The 23,987-nt window shown below is 36.5% G+C and overlaps 1 long non-coding RNA gene across 1 annotated transcript; it reads left to right on the forward strand.

The window, feature by feature from the left end:
• The first annotated feature begins 514 nt into the window (after positions 1–514).
• LOC119536401 lies at positions 515–22,956 on the forward strand. The gene is made up of 4 exons (XR_005217392.1): positions 515–690; positions 7,200–7,300; positions 21,167–21,217; positions 21,862–22,956. It is a non-coding gene; the product is annotated as an uncharacterized LOC119536401 (long non-coding RNA).
• Positions 22,957–23,987: the final 1,031 nt, after the last annotated feature.

The following is a 23,987-nucleotide window of genomic DNA, read 5'->3' on the forward strand; positions in this document are numbered from 1 at the left end:
CCATTCCCTCCCCTCTCACAGATAGGTGAGGATTTAAGACTCTAAATTTATATTTTCTCCTGTAGGTACTTTCTTAGAACGTAAAAAAAAAAAAAAAAAAAAAAAAAAAAAAAAAAAAAAGGAAAATCCCACTTTTACAGCTTGCTGGCACAGGGTTCATTTGTGTCTTTTTGAACAACTGCTCTCAAATGTCAGCAATAATAGTGAAAACAGATCCTGTGAAGTAAACTTTCACTTCATTACCTTAAAAGCAAGTTCAGAGAAACAGAGGTTTCACCTCAAAATTCACTGCCCTGTCACAGGTCGCATCAGTGTTGCCAGCACCCCTCTCTCGGGCTGCCCCCTCCCCCATCTGCTTTCCTTGTGGGCACTTTGCCTTCTAGCCCAATAGGCATTTGATAACTCAGCAGGAAGAAGCACTTCCAGAATCACTCAGCTAATATACAACATTAGTCCACTTTGTAAAATGTGAACAGCCCATTATATACAGAGAAGAAAGTAGAAGGGACATTGAACCCACAGAGGGTCCTCATGAGGCTCTTTGGAGGGGAGCATTTTCTGTTATTAGACAAAATTCTTCCACTGGTTTCAGTAGCCATGTGAGGAGCAACTTGGACTTTACAATTAAAAACAAAACAGAAGGCATCTGAGCTTCAACCCATTCTCTGCTACTGACCACTGGTCATTTGAGTAAGTCACTTACATTTTCATGACTCTAATTTTCTCATCTATTGATTGGTTCCTAACTAGCAGGTTTATTGGAAAGCTGTACAAAACAGTGGTTTAAGAGCAAAGGCTTTGGAACATTCACTGCCTTGGCTTAAATCCTGGTTCTGGTGTGACTTTAGGTAATTTACATAACCTTTCTGTGCCTCCCTTTCCTTTACTATAAATAGGTGGTCTAATAATAGTTCCTATCATATAATGTTGCTATGAGCACTAGTATAGTGGTTAAGATCACAGACGTTGGAACCGGAATGCTTACTGCTTACTAACTGTGTGATTGTGGGTGGATAATTTGAACTCTCTGTGCTTCAGTTCCCTTATCTGTAACACTGGTAGGACATCTGCTTTATTAGGTTATAAATAATAAATGAGTCAATAAAGTTAAGGAACTTTTTACACTACCTGGCACATAGGAAACACTCTTTAAATGGTAGATACTGTTAATTAGAAGACTGAATTAGATAAAATATTTAAAGCTCATATAGCATATTTATTAACTACTATGTGTTAGGTATTGTGCTGGGTACTAGAGATACAATAATGTTCTGGACAGATTGGGCTCTGCCCTTGTGATGATTATAAGCTTAGTCTAGCATTACATGGTAGGCATAATCCTACTTCTAGCTTTTCCTTCTGCCCTACCATTTCTGACTTGGTTGAAAAGCATCTCAAATATCCCTGGACTTAATTTTACCTACTATAGCCAGTGACATGATCATCACAATAATCATATGGGTAATGCAAAGGCAAGTCATTTTGTTTCCATTCATTTATAACACTTTTTCATTTCATAAACTCCTTCCTATTGAGATGGGTTCAGACTAATCCCTGCTGGTTTCAACAATCCTAGAGCTTCTTTATCGTCAAGGAACAATAAACATCACCAAATGAACTGGAAGGTCCCTGGAACTTGGGGAGATCTATGTCTGTCATGGAGAGCAAAGTCCAACCACATTGCCTGGTACCTCCTTAAGCGTAGTCTGTGAAAAAGCATTATCGCCATCTTCTGGCAGCTTGTTAGAAATGCAGAAACATTTTAACAAGATCACATGGTGATTTGGATAACAAAAAGGTTTGGGAAACACTGCACTACACCAGTGATGGTCACCCTTGGCTGCACATTGGAATCACCTGGGGAGCTGAAAAAATTACTGGTGCCTGGGTTTCTACCCCAGCATTTCTCATTTAATTGGTATGGAATATGGCCTGAGCATTTGAGATTTTTAAAGTTTTCCCAGCGATTCCTATGTGCTGTCAGAATCCACAACCACTGAGCAAATACTTACAGGTAAATACTGACAATTCTTAAGACTTTATGTCAAAACATGATTTCTTTCATGTGCTCTGAATACCAAATTTCAACGTATTGAATACAAGTCTTTTATGGTTAAGAAAGTTTTCTTCCCCAGATTTGATTGTCACAGGCTGTTTTCAGAGCCTTTCTGAAATATTTCCCCAACTGTAATTTCAGGATTTGGAGCACTGACCTGGTTATTTTCAGATGAGAAACAAAAAGTTGATTCCCTGGCGGGCTGAGCTAATGGCCATCTGTTAGAATGCAACAGTGCCAATTCTAAAGGTGGTATTTGCCACTTGATCTGATGTCAAGAGGCACCAGATGAAATCCTAGGACATTTCAGAAATCAGAGAGCAACAGATGATGAGTGAGAGCCCCTGTAGGTGGGCAATACCAAATTAGAGACACACGGAAGGGCTCTCATCTGCTTGCACCTTAGGGTCTCCATCTTGAGTGATGCCTTTATCATTTCACCTTTCCATGGACCACCGCCCCACTACTGCTACTATTCTACTGCATTTCATAATTCAGCACATGACAAAGGGAAGGAATACCTCAGGTTTGCCCCATTTTGTACTGTGTCTGAAGTCAACAATTCAGATCTCATGGAAACAATTAAAGAAAATTCTATCTGTAAAGTGCTTAGCATAGCAAGTAGCACTTAAATGGTTACTGTGATGATGATGATGATGTTTATTATTATGTTCACTTATTTATTAAATTGGAGATATTTACTTTGCGTGACTCAAAGTTCTCCAGAATCTTCCCATGGAGAAAAATTTTACATTCATTTAATATACGACCTTCTAGGAAAAAAGATTTGGGAACCCAAAGGTAGCCTTTGGTTGTTCTTAAAGATTTCTTAAACATTCATCTATAGTAAAAGATAAAGACAGCACATTGGATAAAACAGAACCAATATAGTTTTATATATCTTAAAGTAATAACAGTGGTTTCTATTAATTTCTACACAGCATGCCTTGCTAAAATATTTTTAGATTCTTCTTTCACTGTAATTTATATTAGGTGCTTTGTTGCCAGTTATGCAAATAATGAGTTCCTGTTTTATTCCTACCATTTTCTCCTTCTAAAAGATTTTGGATCAAGACTCCAGGCTCCAAATTATGTCTATGATTTTCTAAAAGATAACAAGATGGCCAGTAGGTACTAACTTTACCAGAGTTATGAAAACCTAAGAACACAGGGAACAGAAAACAAACAAACAAACAAAACAAAACAAAAAAACAAAACAAAAAAATCTCATTATGATCGCTCCCTCTAGTGGAAATTATGAAAGCAAGGTGACTGGAATAGAATAGTTCTACATTCACAGACTTCAATACAATATTTAGATACCAACTAGACCAAGTATCCAAAGTCTTAGTGAGAAAAAGGAAGATCAGTATTCAAAATGTGCATTTCTTTAGGCAATAAATTCAGGAAGAAATTGGTTTAGATTCTTCCACTTACGAATTTTAGGACCTAAAGGAAGTTACTGGAACATCTCTCATCATCCATTTTCATATGTACATAAAGAGTTCAAAACCATTTACCTAGCAGAGTTGTTGAAAGATTAAATGAAGTCCATTTCTCCCTCAATCCTTCTCCACATCAATAAAAATATGCAGCACCCAGGACACACATTTGATTCCTCCTTCTCCCTTACCTTCCATTTGGTTCAACTCAACAACACTTAACTGTTGGTTTTATGACACTACGCTCATCTGCACTCTGCCATATAGCCCAAGCCACAACTGGGCTCACCCCAACTATTGGAATAGCCTCTTATACTTTTCTGCTTTCACTCTTGTCCCAGTAAAATCCATTCTGCACATAGCAGACCGAATGGAAGGTATACCATGTCAGCCTTGACTACGACCCTTAAATAGCTTCTGTTTCGTTCTAGAAACCTCCTTACTCTGGTTTCCAAGGTCTGCAGTGTTGGGAGCTGCCTGTGCCACCCACCTCACACCCCAGCTCCCACCTGCATACTCAGCTTTAGCACACTGCTTTTCTGTCAGTTCCCCCAAAGAGGTAATGGTGTTTTAAGTCCCAGGGTCTTTGCACAAAGTGTTCCCACCCCCTGCCTATACTCCTCATTTTTCATGTGTCTCATTCCATCTCACCTGTCAGGTCTCAGTTTAAATAAAGCTTTAGGGACTTATTTAAACTTCATCCCCACCTCTCAATTTTCTTTCTCATGGCTCCCTGTTTGTTTACTTCAAAGCACTCATCACAGTTAGTAGTTATTTATTTATTTGTTCATTTAGTTTTTTTATGTCTCCACTATTAAAATTCAAGACATGAGGTACGTCTTGTTCACTGTTCTAGTTTGCTAATGCTGCCAGAATGCAAAGCACCAGAGATAGATTGGCTTTTATAAAAGAGGGTTTATTTGGTTACACAGTTACAGTCTTAAGGCCATAAAGTGTCCAAGGTAACACATCAACAATCAGGTTCCTTCACTGGAGGATGGCCAATGGTGTCCAGAAAACCTCTGCTAGCTGGGAAGGGACGTGGCTGGTGTCTGCTCTGTAGTTCTGGTTTCAAAATGGCCTTCTCCCAGAATGTTCCTCTCTAGGCTTCAGCTTCTCAAAAATGTCACTCTTAGTTGCTCTTGGGGCATTTGCCCTCTCTTAGCTTCTCCGAAGCAAAAGTCTGCTTTCAATGGCCATCTTCAAACTGTCTCTCATCTGCAGTTACCCGCTCATCTTCTGTGCATTCTTCAAAGTGTCCCTCTTGGCTGTAGCTCCTCTTCAAACTGTCACTTTCAGCTGCACAGAGTTCCTTCTGTTTGTCAGCTCATTTATATGGCTCCAGAGATTTAATTTAGACCCACCCTAAATGAGTGGGGTAACACCTCCATGGAAATTATCCAATCAGAGTCTTATCCACAGTTGTTTGAATCACATCTTCATGGAAACACCCAAAGGATTCCAAAATCTAATCAACACTAATATGTCTGCCTGCACAAGTTTGCATCAAAGATAATGGCATTTTGGGGGATATAATACATTCAAACCAGCATATTCACCTTTAGATTTCTAATAACCTGTAGAGTTGGTGCTTTTTAAGAGATGAATAAAGAGATGAGTTCATTTTTATAAAATCACTCAGTACAAGTTGGCATGAGGGGCCCTTACTAATTGTCAGTCCTTTTTCTCTTCCCAGGAATGTATGGGCTCTACCAGTTCTCCCTTCTAGTAGCAATTACGAGCTACCCTTCTTGTTGTTCCACTTCCTAAATACTTTGCAATTACCTGTGGGCAAGGTGCTTCTGCCTATGCTTGCAGAGCACACTTGTAGCAAAGCTAATAAACCTTAAGTTCCAGGGTCCCTCACTGGCCAGGACTTTCCAAGACCATGAGAGGAGCCTTTGCAATATGCTTACATCAACATATGTTTTGATAACTTTTGCAAAAGTAAGATAGGTATGGGAACAGACAGGTGAATGAATCACATAAATTAAAATGGGGTTTAAAAGTAGTCCCTGAACAAGAAAATGTGAAATGCAGTGAAATCACACAGAACATATCTGAAAGGGAATTTAAAATGCACTTCCATATTTCACAGCAATCTTAAAAATTTACATGGCACTAATACTAGTAGCAAGTTGTGAAACAAAACACAAATTTTAAAACCAATAGGAATAATTTTAAGTATCCAATCAACCATTTTAAAGGAAGCAATGATTTGTTTTTTGTTTTTTTTTCTGCAGAAAATGTTCTAAAAATGCTTACAAATCAAAATGCAATCAAAGAATATGTAGTAAACATGTAAGAAAATGAGTATAGAGTTTTGCCAGCAGCTATTTAAGACATATCTCATGTTATTTTTATGGATTTTGTGATGTTTGTGGCTTTTGTGAAAAACTTATAGTTTTTATGATTTATTTTCTCATTTACTTTTTAAATTTTATATTTGTAACTTTATATTCTTTTTCTTCAGAAGTCCTCCCAAATTAAAGACTCCTCAGGTTTCACAAAACCTGGATCTGCTCTGTTGTTTGATTAAAATGATACAAAGTTGTAGCAGGGTACATGACGACTGGAGTCTAAAGGAATGCTGGAACACCGCATTTACAACCGAGCGCAGCTCGACCTTTAGATCAGGAGGTCTTGCGCTTTGTGTAAATATCTCCGGTCAGAAACTTCTGGTTGTTCTCAGATTTTCCTAGCCCCTAAGATGTTATCTTAAAAATGTATGCTTTCGATCAGCATGTCTTACGTACTCCTTTCCTATGCACGTGGTCATTCATAGCTAAAAATAGTAACACTGCAAATGCTATATAATAAGAACACAAAGAATAAAGCTTAAGCTGTTGCTTGCATGAGGAGAGAATCTCCTTCTTTCACGTGTCTCTGGCTCGATATTTTGCAGGACAAAATACCAGCCCACAGAACGTAAGTATTTTTCAGCTGGATATATTGGAAATACATTCTACTGTTTTTGATTTTTAAAATTGAAATAAACTACATTTTAATAAACTTCCTTTTGTTACTACCACAAAGTGACCTACACAATGCTAGGAGTAATTGATTTAACTTTTTAGCTAAAGTAATATCATCTTGTCTTTTTCAGAAAGAAAACATAAGTGGTATGATTTTGAAAGTGGAGAGAAATTGGATCAAAAGGAAATTATTATTGGGAAAAAAGTATGAATCCAAAAGTGAAATTAATATACAGAGTGCGGGCTATAAGATACTTTAATTAGATGTTGGCAACAAATTTATCTCTGAGTTTCATACAGGCAACAAAAATAAATAAACACAGTCAGATAGTAATCAGATAGATAGATCTACTAAAGCAAAAAGCAAACAAAAACAAACCTAGCCATTTGTTCAGGTAGCACAGCTCAGATTAATTCCTAGATACCAGATATATGCTTTTCTCTAGCGGTTTATGAGAAGGACATTCCATGAAGATATGAAGAGCCTAGTCAACTGTATTTCAAGCAAAAATGAGTTTTGGAAAGTTTTTTTATGATATCTTTCAATGTGGGTTCATGATATATAATAGCAAACTGAAGTTCAGGAAAAAGGAATCCTATTGACAGCCAAAAAAAAAAATAGGCCTGAACTCTTCTCCACAGATCCCTGCTACTATTTCTGACAGAGAGTAGAAAGTGAGTGGATGCAGAGCAATGAATTTCACTTTTTTTCCCTCCTTGGCACAGGAGAATCTGAATTATGGCTATTCGATGCAGTCCTTTGATGAGCTAGCTACATGGTGTAACATGCACATGAGCTGGGCTGGTGCTGACATCTTTCAAAAGAGGTGAGGAGCCTCATGAAGACTTGGGTCCAAATATAAAGCCTTCTTAGCTCTAGATGGAGGAGGAGCCAAAGGAAGTTGCAGGGCAAGGATAAGTCCATTCAAGGAGTACTTTCAGGAATCCATTGGTACACAATCAAGTTCTTGGGCTTATTAAATTCTTTGTGTTTTTAAAATAGCAAACATAAATTCTTCATGCTGCTCTGCCAAAATATTGTTTACCTGATCTCTTATAAAGGTTTTTCCTGTCTCTTATTTCCTCAAGTGAAGTTTCCTAGAGTGGGGTCAAAAGTTATTATATACAATTGCTCCAGATTTGAAGATTTTTGCCAAATTTTAGTTTTTGTAGCTCAAAGATTTCCATAATCTTTTCAAAGGAAGTATGAAGAGGAACCTCTCGCTCAGGTGATCTGAGGTAGAGTTGGACAGGATGTGAACTAATAACAGTTTAGGAGCAGGGTCTCTCTAGGCCTATCTCAATTATTTTATTCTCTTAACCTTCCTAGTCTCTGCAGCGTGAAGATGAGCTCAGAAAAACTATTCCAAAGATGAATATGAGGAGCATATCATTATTTTCTATTGTTCATTCATTCATTCAATCATTCATTCACTAATTTCTTTAACAAATAAAGTGCCTACTATAGCAATATATACAGAACATAGATTTTGAACCCAGAATTCCTGTCAATTATGAGCCCTGTGACCTTGGGTAAGTTACTTAGCAATTTTTTGTCTTTATTTCCTCATCTACAAAATTGAGATAATGTTAATTACCTCATAAGACTTAAGTGAATTACTATATGAAAAGTATTTGGAACAGTGTTTGGTACAAAGTATTGTTATTACTATGTACATTGCTGGGGCTAAAGCAATGATCAAGACAGACATTATCCACGTTCTTACCAATAGGAATACCATGAGAATGCACCTGTCCAATCTCTGACTGCCCAAATTAGTTGTCACTTTAGTGCAGAGGCCACATGGCTGCTCCCAGTCACTGTACTGAGTGTGGCAGGGTTGCTAAGGCAGTGTGGTTCCCAGGGGATGGGGACCCCCATGGATAAGCGACTTTGGTTCCAGGACTTGTGAAACTTAGATCTGTATCACAATCTAAGACTTTTCTTACACACTTTCCTTCCTTCCCTCTCTCCTCTGGAGGGATTAGACCTATATCACTGTCTGATGGCCTCTCTCAGCCTCCTCATAGCCTCCTCCTATTCCTTCCCCAAGGATGTTCCCTCATGGGCCTTGTCTCAATAAATGTCTTGCATGTCTAATCCAGCTGTGGAGTGTACTTCTCAGAGGACTCAAGCTAATATAATAGGGAGCAAATTGGTAAACATGTTGCATATATATATATATGTGTGTATATATGTGTGTGTGTGTATATATATACATATATGATTTATTATAGGAATGGCCTCACATGATGATCATGGGGATTGGCAAGTTTGAATTCCATAGGGCAGGATGCAAGTTGAAAACTCAAATAAAGGTGATGTTGAATTCTCCAGGATAACTTGACTGTCTGAATTAGAAGCAGCAATTCTTCTTTATGACTTCTGAAATTATAAGTTCATGCTTTTAAAACCTTCATCTGATTGGATGAGGAGACTTCCTTCATTCCTTATTGATTGTAGATGTATTGAGCCATACATGCAATCAATGGACTATAGATGCAAATCCGTCTATGAAAATCTGTTGCAGTAACAATCAGGTCAGTCTTGTTTGATCAAACTACTGGTCACCACAGCCTAGCCAAGTTATCACATGAAATTAACTATCACACATATGTGTTAAGACTGATATTTTGCTTCTACATCTTTGAATGCGCTATTTCTTCTTCTTAAAGCACCTCCATCACATTTTCAGGATTGGGTGGCGGAATTTCTTTTCCCCTAGATTTAATGAGGTCCAAGTTACATACAATGAAAATCATCCATTTTAAGTGTATAGTTTGACAGCTGTACATACAACCATATAACCACTATCACAAACTATAAAACATATCCATCACCCTAAAAAGTTGCTTGTGTACTTTAGAAGTGAATCCCCTCCTCAAACCCCAGCTTCATGCAATTACTCATCTGCTTTCTGCCATCAAAACTGTGACTTTTCTAGATTTTTTTTTGTAAATGGAATTATACTATATATATAATTGTATTAATGTATTAAGATGTTGGAGTTCTGTTAGTTAAGAGAGCAGAAATACATTTAGCAGGTATAGGCATTTTTAATGCTCTCATTATCTCAGCACTCGTTCGTTTTCTGAAGCACTCTCTCCATACGAATACAAGATGAAGAATTCTTTGCAATCCCAAAACACATTCTGCTTGTATTTACTTGTAAGAAGGAAACATGTCAGAGTGCAGATGATTTGAAATGAAAGAGACTGAACTAAAAAACACAATAGTCTAAGTATTCATAGACATTGAGACAGCCAGGCCCCTTCAAAATTATTCCCAGCATCCAGAAACGATAGGAGGAAAGACAAGGAGGGTTGCTTAACCTAAAACATCAGTATTTGACCTTGAACTATGGAGTAAGAACTATAGAAAGATACAAATTTGTTGGTTCTTGAATTCTTTCTAGATAATAAGGCACCCTATTCTCTAATTTCCTGAACTACCAACCACTATGTGAGTACCAATGAGAATTGCTAGGAAAAGGACATACATTTTAGAAAAAGACACAATTCATGCTAAGCCTACATTAGAAACTGAGCTTGACCACAGGAAACAGAGTATTTCTTTCTCCATAAAAAGATATAAAATACAGGGACTGAACCAAAGGCTGCTCTTGTCCCTGCCAACCATCTGCTCTTAAGCATCCTCAGACTTCCCTACATTAACTGCTTCATAAAAATTCAACTAACACTCTTAAATCCTTAATTAAAAGGTGATAAAGTTTACGTAGACCATAGCTTTCTCTCAATAGAGAGTCCAGAATACTTCTGCAGTTATCCATTATATTTTTAGTATCAGTGGCACACAGAATAATGGAGAGATTTTCTAAATGCTCCTATGCTATTAACAATCACAGGAAAGTAGGAATCTGAAAGACCTGGAGAAGGGATCATGGATGCAACTCTCAGAATTTTCATTTTGCAACTCTGTGAGTAGTGATTCTTGTCTCTGATGCTCACAAAGACCATTTGCAGAGACAAAATGAAGGAGACACCTCTGTTGGAGCTGCTCTTTTTAATGTGTGGTCCTGAAATCTTCTTCCATATGCATTCTCTGTGCTTCCTCTTAAATACAAAATCAGAAAGTCCTACAAAGTTGGAAGAGATTACCTTGTTACATCTCCCGGTTTTCTCAATTTTATCACTTAAGGATCAATCCATACATGATTTAGATCATGATTTAAGCTTTTGCATAAATTCGTACGAAGATCACTATTCCTACCACCTATAATTTTATATAAAACATAAGAGTTTCTTCGTCCTCAAGTCATCAAAAATTAACTATATAGGACAATGGTATGGCAGTTTAGTAGCAATTTCTATTAAACCAAGGAAATGATTTAATGTCAAAAAGGTGCAGGTGCATGTAAGAGACATTTTTTTAAATTTTTTTTATTTATTGAGATTGTTCACATACCATTCAATTATCCAAAGATCCAAAGTGTACAATCAATTGCCCCCAGTACCATCATCATACAGCTGTGCATCCATCATCACAATTAATTTTTTTTCAGTTTTTAGAACATTTTCATTACTCCAGAAAAGAAATACAGACAAAAAAAAAAGGAAACTCAAATCCTCCCATACCCCTAACTATCCCCCCTCCATTGTTGACTCATAGTATTGGTATAGTACATTTGTTACTGTTGATGAAAGAATGTTAAATTACTACTAACTGTAATTAGTTTGCAATAGGTGTATTTTTTCCCTATATGCCCCTCTATTATTTTTTTTAAAGTTTCAGAATAGTATTTACTTTTCAGATATTTATAGTCTACTTATTTGATATCACAAAATAGTGGCCATGTTACAAATTTTACAGATGAGGATATTGTTGCACTACTCTCACCATACATAGGTTGCAGAATAAATCTGAATACATATCAATACTTCCCCTTCTTCCTCCTTTGTATTTTTATGAACATGCCTACACATAACCCTTGCTAAGCAAATTATTTTTGTCTGAACCAAGGAGGTAAATGCATTGAGATAATTTTGTTTTGTTTATAGGACTTCTCACTGCAAACTATACAAGCTTAGGGATCACAGAGTAAATAGTTTTTTTTTTTTTTTTGGCCAAACCCTCTATCTGAACTCAGAAGCTAAAATGTTCAGTATTTTCCATTAACTATGCAATAAATGGCAAATCTTGGGTCCACAATTAATGTTCTTTTGTTTCAGTGTATGAAATAGAAGTTAATAATTGCCACTTAAATTTAGTAGTTCAGTGACTACAATAACAGATGTCTCTCCATATATAAATAGACATTTTCACCAAAACTGCTCTCTATATGCCTTTGCTCTATATATCCCATGCCTATCACCAGACAGTGGCATCTAATCTACATCAACCAATAAAACATAATTAATAATACACATTTTTCAATGGTCTCAAAAAGTGTAAGAGTATTCCTTTGGATTTTCAAAAGAAGTCTACATTTTCAGACTTAAATTTAATAGTTTTTAATTATTCTTAGTCTAATTTCTGTTTTAACAATTAGGAAACTAAGAGTCATCTTACAAGTTAAGTGAGATGACCACATTTACAATCAGCAAGTCAGAAAAGTGGGGCAAGTGACTTCATCTTCTGACTTTTAGTGTTTCAGAGAGAATGCCATACCATAAACCTGAGTTATCCATTTGAAATAGAGTGAAAAAAATGGTTGCAGGGAATAGGATGTGATACCAAGTATGTTTTCTCCTTCATAATGTCACCATTCTGCAATGTCTGTTTATTCCTCTCTGAAATACAGAATTAAAAATAATTTAATATAGGGTTGTGTCTACTGATGACTATGATGGTAATAAAGCCAAACTTATATTCAGTGGTCACTATATGACTTAAAAATGCATCTTCATCTAATATTATGGAACCTTTCTCCATATCTCTCTCTTCTTTCTTTGTTTCTCTGTTGGTAGGGCTCCCTTTAGTATCTCAAGTAGGGCAGGTCTTTTATTAGCAAAATCTCTCAACATTTGTTTGTCTGTGAAAAATTTAAGCTCTCCCTCAAATTTGGAGGAGAGCTTTGCTGAATAAAGAATTCTTGGTTGGCAATTTTTTCTCCCTCAGAATTTTAAATATGTCATGCCACTGACTTCTCGCCTCCACGGTGTCTGCAGTGTAGTCACTACTTAGTCTTATGTTTTTTCCTTTGTATGCAGTGAATTGCTTTTCTCTTGCTGCTTTCAGAACTTGCTCCTTCTCTTCAGTAGTTGACAGTCTGATCAGAATGTCTCAGAGTGGGTTTATTTGAATTCACTGGAAATATATGCTTTGTGTATTTATGTTGTGTAGAAGTTTTGGGAAATTTTCCCCAAGTTCTTTGAAAACTCTTTCTAGACCTTTACCCTTCTCTTCCCCTTCTGGGACACCAATGAGTCTTATATTTGGATGTTTTATTTTATCTATCATATCCCTGAGGTCCATTTTGATTTTTTTTTATTTTTTTCCCCATTCTTTCTTTTGTTCTTTCATTCCCCATTTTGTTGTACTCCAGGTTGCTGATTCATTGTTCAGCTTCCTCTAGTCTTGTACTATGAGTATCCAGAATCTTTTTAATTTGGTCAACAGTTTCTTTTATTTCCATAAGATCATCTCTTTTTTTTTTTTATTTACTCTTGAAATTTCTTCTTTGTGCTCTTCTAGGCTCTTCTTCATGTCTTTTATATCCTGTGCCATGCTCTTCTTCATGTCCTTTATATCCTGTGCCATGGTCTCATTGTTTGTCTTTAGTTCTTCGATTAATTGCTCCAAGTACTGCATCTCCTCTGATCTTTTGATTTGGGTGTTTGGGTCTGGGTTATCCATATCATCTGGTTTTATCATAAGCTTTAAAATTTTCTGTTGTTTCTAGGCCTCTTGGGATTTGCTTAACTTGATAGGGTTCTTTTAGGATATGTAGGCTAATTCAGAGACTTCTCCCTAATTGTCAGATCTACAGCTTGGTGGTGTACACTTTCTCTAACTAACAAGCAGGTGGTGTCTGTGAGCCACCTATTCTCCTCAAGCCAGTTCTTCCCAATTTTGTCTTTGTGGTGTGTAGGGTCTGATTCTTGTGGGGTCCAATTGGTGCACTAGTTTTGCATGTGTAGTTGGTGTTGTCTGCCCTGAACGTGGGGTGTGTGTCTGAGCAGTTAGGGAGAGAGGGTGGCTTTAACAATCAAACTTCCCAGGTGTTCCTGGAGATTTAAGGCTATTCTAAGAGTCTAAACCTTCAGTTCGGTCTCACCATGGACTGTCTCTGCCGCTGACCCACAAGTCCTTGGTATTGGCATATGGACCCTGGGATTTCCAAGTGGGTCCCTATTCCAAGCTGTACCCTTCTAGGGCCTGTGCTGAGGGAAGGCTGTGCTACATTATAAGTGTGTGCTGTCCCTCAAGGGAAGTTCTGGGCTGCCAGGCCGTGTAGGGGCATTCTCAGCCTGCTTAAAGGATGGCTGAATGGGACATGCCAATCTCCCTCCTTTCATACCACTCTGCCCCCCCAGCTCTGGGACAACCAGCTGTGGGTGTGTGAAAGGCCACTGTTCATGCCAGACACTGTAGCGTGTATGTGCATTGCTGGAAACACTTCCTGTTGCACTGGGTTTCCTGGTGCAGCTCTGGGCTATGGCGCCGGTGCTGGGCAGGAGCGTTCCCAGCCCGCTGGGAAGATGGCTGCAAGGGGCATGGTTTCTCTCCTCTTTTGGCTAACCCCTGCCTGCCTCCCTTGGAGATAATTAGCAGCAGGTGTGCAAAAGGCTGTCGCCCACATCAGATACTGAGGCGTACCCACAAATTGTGGAGACACTGTTCCTGTCACACTTCCCTGTGCAGTCCCCGCCACCATATCCACAACCACTTTTGTGCTTTTAAAAAGAACTAGTTTGACTCCAAATGCCAACCCACGGCTTCTCCACACTGCAGCGTGGCTGCTGGACATTCAGCAGGCCCACTCACTTGCTCTGGATGCAGACTCCCGGCCTCACCAGGTGGTCATTCCCTTCGGATCCACCAGACCCTGCCCAGCTGGTGCATTGCTAGAACTGGTGTTCTGGGTGACCCTTTGGCCTTTATCTACTATTTTTCATGGAGGTATTTTTTTGTACTGTCTCTCCTAACCGACATCTTCCAGAGGTCTGGATCCACAGTTTGTTAGATCATAAGATTGCCACTAATCTAACCAAGTGGAGATTTCAGACTTTACAGAATTAGTTCAGAAAAGTCACTAAACAAACAAACAGCAGCAGTAACAAATCCTGTGGAGGTAGAGATTCTGATTCCCATAGTTCCCATGTTACATTATTTAAAATGTCTAGCTTTCAATAAAGAATGCAAATAAATAAAATGTATAGCCCATACACAGGGGATAAAAAGAGAAATTAATAGAAACGCTCCCAGAGAAGTCCACATTTTGGACTTACTAGACAAAGACTATTTTAATAAGTCCAAAGAACTGAAGGAATGCTTGTCTATGGAAGTAAAGTATGTGAATAGTGTCTTGTCAAAAGAGAATATCAGTAAAACAATAGAAATTATTAAAAAACAGAAATTCTGGAGTTAAAAATGCAATAACTGAAATGAAAAGTCCACTAGAATTTTGTTTCTCAACAACACATTTGAGAAGACAGAAGAAAGAATCAGTAAACTTGAAGAAAGGTCAATTAAGAACAGAAAGGAAAAAGGAACAAATAAAAATGCACAGAAACTCAGACACTTATGGGAATCTAAAAGGGAGTCTTAGAAAGAAGGGAGGAAGAGGTTGAAAAATATTGAAGAAATAATGGCCAAAAGCTCCCAAAATTTGAAGAAATATATACAATCTACTCATCTAAGAAGCATAACAAAACTCCAGAAGGATAAATTCAAAGAAGTTCACACCTAAATGCATCATAATCAAACTGTCCAAAGCCAAATAATAGAATCTTGAAAGCAGCCAAAGAGAAACGACTCATCACATACAGTGGACCTCCCCACTCCGACCCCAATAAGATCAACAGCTGTTTTCTCATCAGAATCTACACAGGTCAGCAGCAGTGAGATGATATATTCAGTGCAATACAAGGAAAATACTGTAAGCCAAGAATACCGTATTAAGTAAAACTACCCTTCAAAAATGAAGGAGAAATTAAAACATTCGAGATAAGCAAAAAATTGAGAGAGCTTGTCACTAGGAGAACTGCCCTACAAGAAATATTAATGGGCATCCTGCAGGATGAAATAAAAGGAATCTACACAGTAACTCAAAGCCACATAAAAAATAAATAAGTTTGGTAATGCCAACTATGTAGGTAAATGTAAAAGAGTATGTTTTAGTTTCCTGGGCTGCTCAAAGGGTTGGCTTAAACAATGCAAATTTATTATCTTACAATTTGAGGCCAGGAAAATGTTCAAATCAAAGCATCATCAAAGCAATGCTTTCTTCCCAAAGACCAACTGCCAGCAATCCTTGGCTCCTCTGCCACATGGCAGCATCTGTTGGTCTGCACTTTCTCTTCTGGGTTGCATTGCTTTCAGCTTCTTGCTTCTGTGGCTTTCTCCCTTTTTGTATTTATTTCATTTATAAAGGACTCCAGTAAGAGGATTAAGTAAGACCCATCCTGAATGAGGTGAGTTACACCTTAAACTGAAGTTAGCCTTATCAAATGGCCCTATTTACAATGGATTTATACCCACAGGAATGTATTAGTTTAAGAAAATATTTTTCTGGGGTACATACAGTTCCAAACCACAACACAGTATACATGAAATTTTTGTTTGTAACAGTTTTTTTCTCCTTTCTCATTTAAAAGGCAACTGTGTGCAGTAATAGTTACAAAAATGTGTTTCTGGGTACATAATGTGTAAAAATGCAATTTATATGATAGTAACAGCACAAATGAGTAGGGAAGGACCAGAGCTATATAAAAGCAAAGTTTCTCAATACTACTAAAATTAGGGTGGTATTAATCTGAACTAGACTGTTAAAATTTAAGATGTTCATTGTAATCCCTAGGGCAATTAAAAAGAATTAAATTTTAACACAGAGAGAAAGAGATGACAATGGAATTAAAATTGTATTCTAGAAAATTTCTCTTTAATGTGAAAAAGGACAGTAGTGGAGGAATAGAAGAGCAAGAAAGAATTAGGCATATAGAAAACAAATAGCAGACATAATTAACAATTTCATTAAATGACAATGGATTGAAAACATCAATTAAAAGCAGATATTGGCAGAATGGATTAAAAATAAAGCATGATCTAACTGTATATATTCTATAAGAGACCCACCTTAGATTCAAAGACATCAGTAGGTTGAAAGTAGAATGATGGACAAAGATATACCATGCAAACAGTAACAAAAAAATCTGAAGTGGTTATACCAATTTCAGACAAAATAGACTTATAGGCAAAAATTGTTACTAGAGACAAAGAGGGACATTTATCATAATAAAAGTAGATACCCTAATTATAAACGTATATGCATCCAACAACAGAGCTCCAAAATACATGAAGCAAACACTGACAAAGTTGAAGGGAAAAATAGACAATTCAATAATAATAGTTGGAGACTTCAATATGCCACTTTCAATAATGAATAGAACAACTAGACAGAAGATCAACAAGGAAACAGGAGACTTGATCAGCACTATAAACTTATCAGACATAAAAGGAATCTACAGAACACCTAACACAATAACAGCAGAATACACATTTTGTAAGTGCACATGAAACATTCTTCAGGATAGATCACATATTAGGACATAAAACTAGTCTAAATACATTTAAAAGGATTGAAACTATGGGAAGTATGTTCCCCAAATACGAGGAATGAAATTAAAAATAACAAAAGGAAAATTTAGAAATTCACAAGCATTTTGAAATTAAAACAACACACCCCTAAAAATCCAGCTGGTGTAAGAAGGAAAAAAAAAGGATGATAGAAAGTACCTTTAGATGGAAGGAAATGAAAACATAGCATGCCAAAACTTATAGAAAGCAGTGAAAACAGTGATTAAAGGAAAATTTATAACTGTATATTAAAAAAAGAAAAAAGTATGAAGTGCTACAACATAAGTTAACTTCCAAAAATCCTTAATGAAATAAGCCAGTCACAAAATTTTGCCTATTGTATGATTCCATTTATATGAAATGTCCTCAATAGCAAATACATAGAATTCAAAAGTAGATTAGTGATTGCCGAGGGCTTGAGTGGGGACAGGGTTGGAACAAATGGGAGTTACTCTTAACAGGTATAGAGTTTCTTTTGGGAGTGAAGAGGTATTTTAAAATTGATTGTGATGATGGTTGCATAACTCTCTGAAAATGCATAAACCTATTGAATTGTATACTTTAAACATGTGTTCTACATGGTATGCCAATTATATTTCAATAAAGATAAAAATATCAAAGTGGAGATGTCTAACACATCATTGGATATCTGGAGGTTTAAAGACAAGATCTGCATAAAGTATGATAATGTCTAAAGTCATGGGACTTAAGGAGATGATGGCACAGAAATTCTCAAAGGTAAGAACAAGAATTCTTTACATTTTTAAAATATATTGATGATTTAAAAACATTTTGTTAATGTGGGCTATGTCTCTTGATATTTACCATATTTAAAATATGAAAAGAGCATTTTTAAATCATGAGAAAACAAGCAAAAAAAACCAAATGGTGATGGACAACTGGATATCTTCATGCAAAAGGATAAATATGGACCTGTATCTGACAACATACGTAAAAATTATCTAACATTGGGTCATAGACTTAAAAGTAAGAGTTAAAACTATAAAAGTCCTAAAAGAAAACAGAGGTAATTCTTCACAACTTTGTATTAGGCAATAGTTTCTTAGATATGACAACAAAAGCACAAGCAACTTGTATTATTGTGTGTTCTCTAAAGAACAGTCAACAGGATATATATGCCAATATTAAGAAATTTATTATAGGAATTTTTATTATAGGAATGTGAACTTGGGTATTGTCAGGTCTGAACCCCATAGGGAATTCTCCCCAGGAGAAGCTGGTTAGCTGAAGTAGATATAGAAATTCTTATTTCTGACTGGCTGAAATAATCAGTTCTCCCTTTAAGGCCTTCAGCTGATTGGATGAGACTTCTCCTGATCAGCTATAGACAGTCAACTGACTAATGACTTCAATCCATAAAATATCTTCAAAGTAACAATCGAGCCAATGTTTACTTGACCAAACAACTGGACACCATAATTTAGCAAAGTTGACACATGAAATTAACCATCATACCACCAAAGAACAAATTAGATAAATAGAACTTCATTAAAATTAAAAGCATTTGTTTCAAAAGACACTATTAAATAAAGTGAAATGCTTATTTACAGAAAAGGAGAGAACTATTTTCAAATAATATATCTGATAAGGGTTTAATAACCATAATATATATAGAACTCCTGCAACTCGTGAGCAAAAAGACAAATAATCTAATTAAAATATGGACAAAGGACATGAAAAGACAATCCTCCAAAGAAGATTTAGAAATGGCCAATAAGCACATGAAAAGATGCTCAAAATTATTAGCCACAGTGAAATACCACTTCACACCCACTTGGATGTCTACTATTTAAAAATAAGAGAAAAGGAAAAGAAAGGAACAGAAAGGAAAGGAAAGGAATGGAACAGAAAAAAATGGAAATGAAAGGAAAGAAAAGAAAAGACCAATGTTGCATGGTGAGGATATAGGGAAATCAGAACACTCATACATTGCTTCTGGGTATGTAAAATGGTACAGCTACTGTGGAAAACAGTTTGGCAGTTCCTTAAAAGTTATACATTAAAAAAAGAGTTATATAGAATTAGCATACAACCCAGCATTTCTACTCTTAAGTGTATACCTAAGAAAAGTGAAAACATATGTTTACAGAAAAATTTGTATATGAATAATCATAGCAGCATTATTCATAATAGGCACGTCTATCAACTAAGGAATGGAGAAACAAAGTAATATATTATTCTGCCATAAGAATTAATGAAATATCGTTACATGCTATGACATGGATGAACACCAAAAACATTATGCAAATTGAAAAGAAACAGAAACAAGAGGCCTCACATTGTATGACTCCATTTATATGAAATGACATAATAGGCGAATTCACAGAGACAGGATGTGGATTTGTGGTTACCAGAGGCTGGGGGTGGGTGGGGATGGAGAGAGTCTACTAACAGGTGTGGGGATTACTTCTGAAGTGATGAAAATATTCTGGAATTAGATAGTGGTGATGGTTACATAATCTGGTGAATATAGTAAAAACCACCACTCAGGTGCACACTTCAAAAGAGTGAATTTTATAGTTTGTGAATTTTATATTGATTTAAAAAAAGTAAAACGGAAAAGGAAAAAATTCTGGGAAACTGGTGAAAATTAAAAGTTACATGGGACCTCTCATTAATATCTTTGCAACTTCCTGTCACTCATAATTATCTCAAAATAAAAAGTTAAAAACAAAAAAGAAACTTATGAGTCTTAACCAATTAAAATGTAAGGATCTTAGTTGGATCCCTGTTCAAACAAACTGCTAAACATTATAAGGTTATTGGGAAAAGAAGACATTGACTGACTAGATATTTGAAAGAACTAAAGAATTATTTATTTTTTATTTTTTATTTTTAGGTGTGACAATGGTATTTTTTGAGTCTTTGTTATTTAGAGATACATACTGAACTATATATGTATTTTCTTCAAAATAATCTAAGGGGTGGGGGTGGGCTGGAAAAAATGAAACAAGTGATTGTGATTTGATCATTGTCGAAGCTGACCTTTGCATACTTTGGAGTCATTAAATTATTATCTATATTTTTATAAAATGTTTGATAATTCTCATTATAAAAGTTTTTAACATGTGGGCTCTGCAGACAGAATGACTCAGTTCTGATCTTTGCTTTGCCACTTAATGGATATTTGATTTTGGGTAGTGTACTCAATCTCTCACTAAAGTTTCCTCTTTGTGAAATGGGGATAATAAGAATATTGATTTCATATTCTGAGGAATCAAGGAGGCAGTCTATATAAAGCATAAGAAGTCTTATATGTAAGTACCCAAAAAATGTAAGCTATTGTGTTAAGCTGTTGATACTGCAGAGAGGGAGAATTTGGGGCTTTCTCAATTCTGATTCTTTATGATTGATTTTATGGTAGTTTTCTAACTTTGTTTTTTCGAGGTGGGGTATCTTTAACAAAATCTAATTCAAATGTTTAATATGTATATAAAAGAGCTAAGGGTAGTGCAGATCTGGCTTAAGTTGGGGAGGTCTTAAGTGTTCTACTTCTTTTACCTCTTCTTCCTTACACCAGTGGACCCTGAGAGCATGTTAAAAAACCACTAATATTTTCTCGATAGGATGGCTGCTGGATTTGTTGAGTTAATTCATACAGAAATCACTCAGTCTCCAGAACAGACAGTTCCACAGGGCTCAGTTTCCTCAAATCCAAACTGAAAATGAAGATATAAATGGTTTTAGTCTGAAGGATGTGCCAAGGTTATAGATGGTCAAACTCAGCACTTAATAAGCCATCTTTCAATCTAAATCAGTTTACATAGCTTGAGTTAGATTTAAGTAATTAATATTTTTCAGTAACTTTTGAAAATTAATTAATTAATTAACAACTACATGCCAGGCAGGCATTGTGTTTTGTACTAGGAATGTGGCAGTGTCAGACAAGTTCCTTACTGTTTTGTGTTCACAGGTCTCCTTTTTATTCCAGAGACTTGAAAAAAAGGCAATTCAGAGATATCTGGTAAGGTTTCAGTTTGCATATATTATTTTAATGTCTCAGCACTATTTTCAATATTATAAAATAGTAAATCAAGAATAAGCTTTATTTTTGAAGCACCTTCAACATCTCTGGGAAAGACCTGATCTCTCCCAGCACTTGAAAGGAGCTAGTTGAGATAAGAACCCCCAAGAAGAAATCCTTAGAGACTCAGGGGAGGGAGGATTCATTTCCTCTCTCCCGGATTATTGTTATAGTTGCCAGCCCTGTCTTCCTTCCCCCAGTTTTTTTCACCTTCAGTCCATCCTACCACACCAAGCTGTCTCTCCGTAGAACACTGCAACTTCCCTAAACTATCCCTTGAAGCCCATGTAGTGATCTCTGTGGACTCGTGCATAAAAGTAGGAAGGTAGAGCTGTCTGCATAGACACAGTTTCTAGTATACAAATCCCAGGACACAGCACACACACAGCACACACACACACACACACACACACACACACACACACACACACACACACACACACACACGAAAGGCATCTTTACTTATAATTTCTTGTTTTAATTGACAAGCTTTTGGTTTTAGCTGACCCAAAATGATAGTATGAAAAAATACTCATGCTGAAGACATTGTTATTTGATGAAACTAAGATTTATCTGTTTTTCAGGTGAATGGATTTATTTCTGATTTAAATTGCCCGGGTGCCAAATGAGTGAAGATAGAGCGAAATCCCTGCAGTGCAATATTAACGGAAGCCACTAGAGGGCAAGCGTACTTCGTGCCGTGACGGGATAGCAAGCTGAGGCTTTAATTCTGAGCATGATTGAGCAGCGAAGGTGACCTGAGCAGAGGTTAGCGAGAGCCCATTATTGTAAAAGAAGAGGTCAGTCAATCAAGTGACAGGGATGAAATCTCATTTGAGTCACTTTGACGCAAAGCTGACCAGTTATATCCATCAGAGCCCATAGGAACTGAAAACCAAAAGACAAGAGTATCGTTTTGATGGAGGTGAACTCTAGGGGGAGAAAAGGGTGAAACAACTAGGTTAACCAGTTTTACCTTTACATGAGAGCAGTGGGGGCGTTTTTAAACACATTTAATGGGCTACTGAAAACATGGCCCAACCTGATGCAATCCGAACAAAGGAACAGGATGAGCAGTGCTGTTTTAACTGAAAATAATAGCTTATCTATTGCTGAAACATGACCCCCAATGGGATGTCCATATTTATGGGAACTTGTTCATTTGGAAACTGATGCCTATTTGAATATAAGCATGACCTTCCTAAGATAGACTGTATGCAGACAGTCTCAATTAGGTTTAACGTCTTGGGGTTCTTCTGAAAATTTACAAAAGCTACACAAATATGAAATTATCCTGTAAAAACAAAGTCAGAGTTTCTTAAAGGAGGTTGATGTGTCACGTGCCTCAGACTTACTTGGGGATTGTTGCTAAGATTTTAATTCCAAGGTTCCACCCCAGATCTTCCCAATCAGAATTATTAGGTAGGGCCTAGGCATTAATTAGCAATGTTCATAAGGACCTTAGGTGATTCCTTTATATGCAAGGCCATTTGAGGACAAAGAAGTTTGGTATCCCCTGGGACACCTGCCTGATGATACTTTCTGTGTTAGGCAATTTTTGTTTGGTCAGGCTCTAAATTGCAGCTCAGGGTTGCAATCTATTTGCTTACACACAAATACCCAGTTTTATAAAGTGGGCATGGCCTCACTTGTGTGGATTGCTTGTATTTGGTTGCAAACCCCGCTAAGCACTGAATATACATTATGGTTTTTTTTTAATTCTCACAACAACCACTGAAGAGGGTGTTTTTTTTTTTTAAGATAAGAACACAGGTTCAGAGAAGTTGAGTGACTCATCCAAAGTCACACACGTAGAAAGCAACAAATCCTGCTAAAAAGTAAGATGTAAATCTAAAGTCCTTAAGCTCGGGAGAAGAGAAGGGGAAGTGTTCAAAAGCTTACTGGGTTACATGTATCAATTTCCTCATTTGTTGTTACCCCCTGGTTTTTGGGTTATCTATCAGGAAACCTCCCTATTGAACTGAATTCTGCCTTTCTAGAACATTTACCAGTTTGCTGAGACTTAACTTCCAGAGTTACAGGGGGAAAAATTGAATCTCTGACTTAAATGACCTAAAAGAAAAATATTCTAACTCCTTCCTCCATCCCATAAGAGGGGGAGTGGAAAGCCTTTCTAATGGTTTTCCCTTGAAAGAAATATATTTTTAATCAATTTCTTTGATTTACAGATGTGTTTGTAGGATTTTATAAACTATGGGCCTCGGCATTTAAATTCAAATGAAGGTCAGGAAATTTATTTCTACCAAACATGAAATGAAAGAAAATCTTGAAAAAAATACTGTAGATTTTTTAAGCTTCTCTAAAGAATCATATTTCAATCTCATGATAGTGTAGTCATAAAATACAGCAGCATAAAAATGAAATATGGATTTATTTTCTCTTCTTTTTAGTACATTTGGTCATTATCATTCAATAAAGAAATACAGTTTTGGTAAATTGTATTTTGTTTCAGCAGCATGCATCTAAAAACATCAACTTGGAGACCAGATCCAGATATGTATATGTGTATATATAGGGTAGCCTCACAGATATGTGAAGAAAACAACAAACATAAAAATTAACCCTTAAAATCAAAGGACACAGAGAAAATACCTCTCAAATCTATGACGGTATTCACCGGGGTAGCTACATATGTTCTATAGTAAACATAAATGATAGCATTTTTTGGAAGCCTCTTTTGACCTTTAAA

The sequence above is a fragment of the Choloepus didactylus genome, chromosome 6, assembly GCF_015220235.1.
Source record: "Choloepus didactylus isolate mChoDid1 chromosome 6, mChoDid1.pri, whole genome shotgun sequence".
NCBI classification, from domain to species: domain Eukaryota; kingdom Metazoa; phylum Chordata; class Mammalia; order Pilosa; family Megalonychidae; genus Choloepus; species Choloepus didactylus.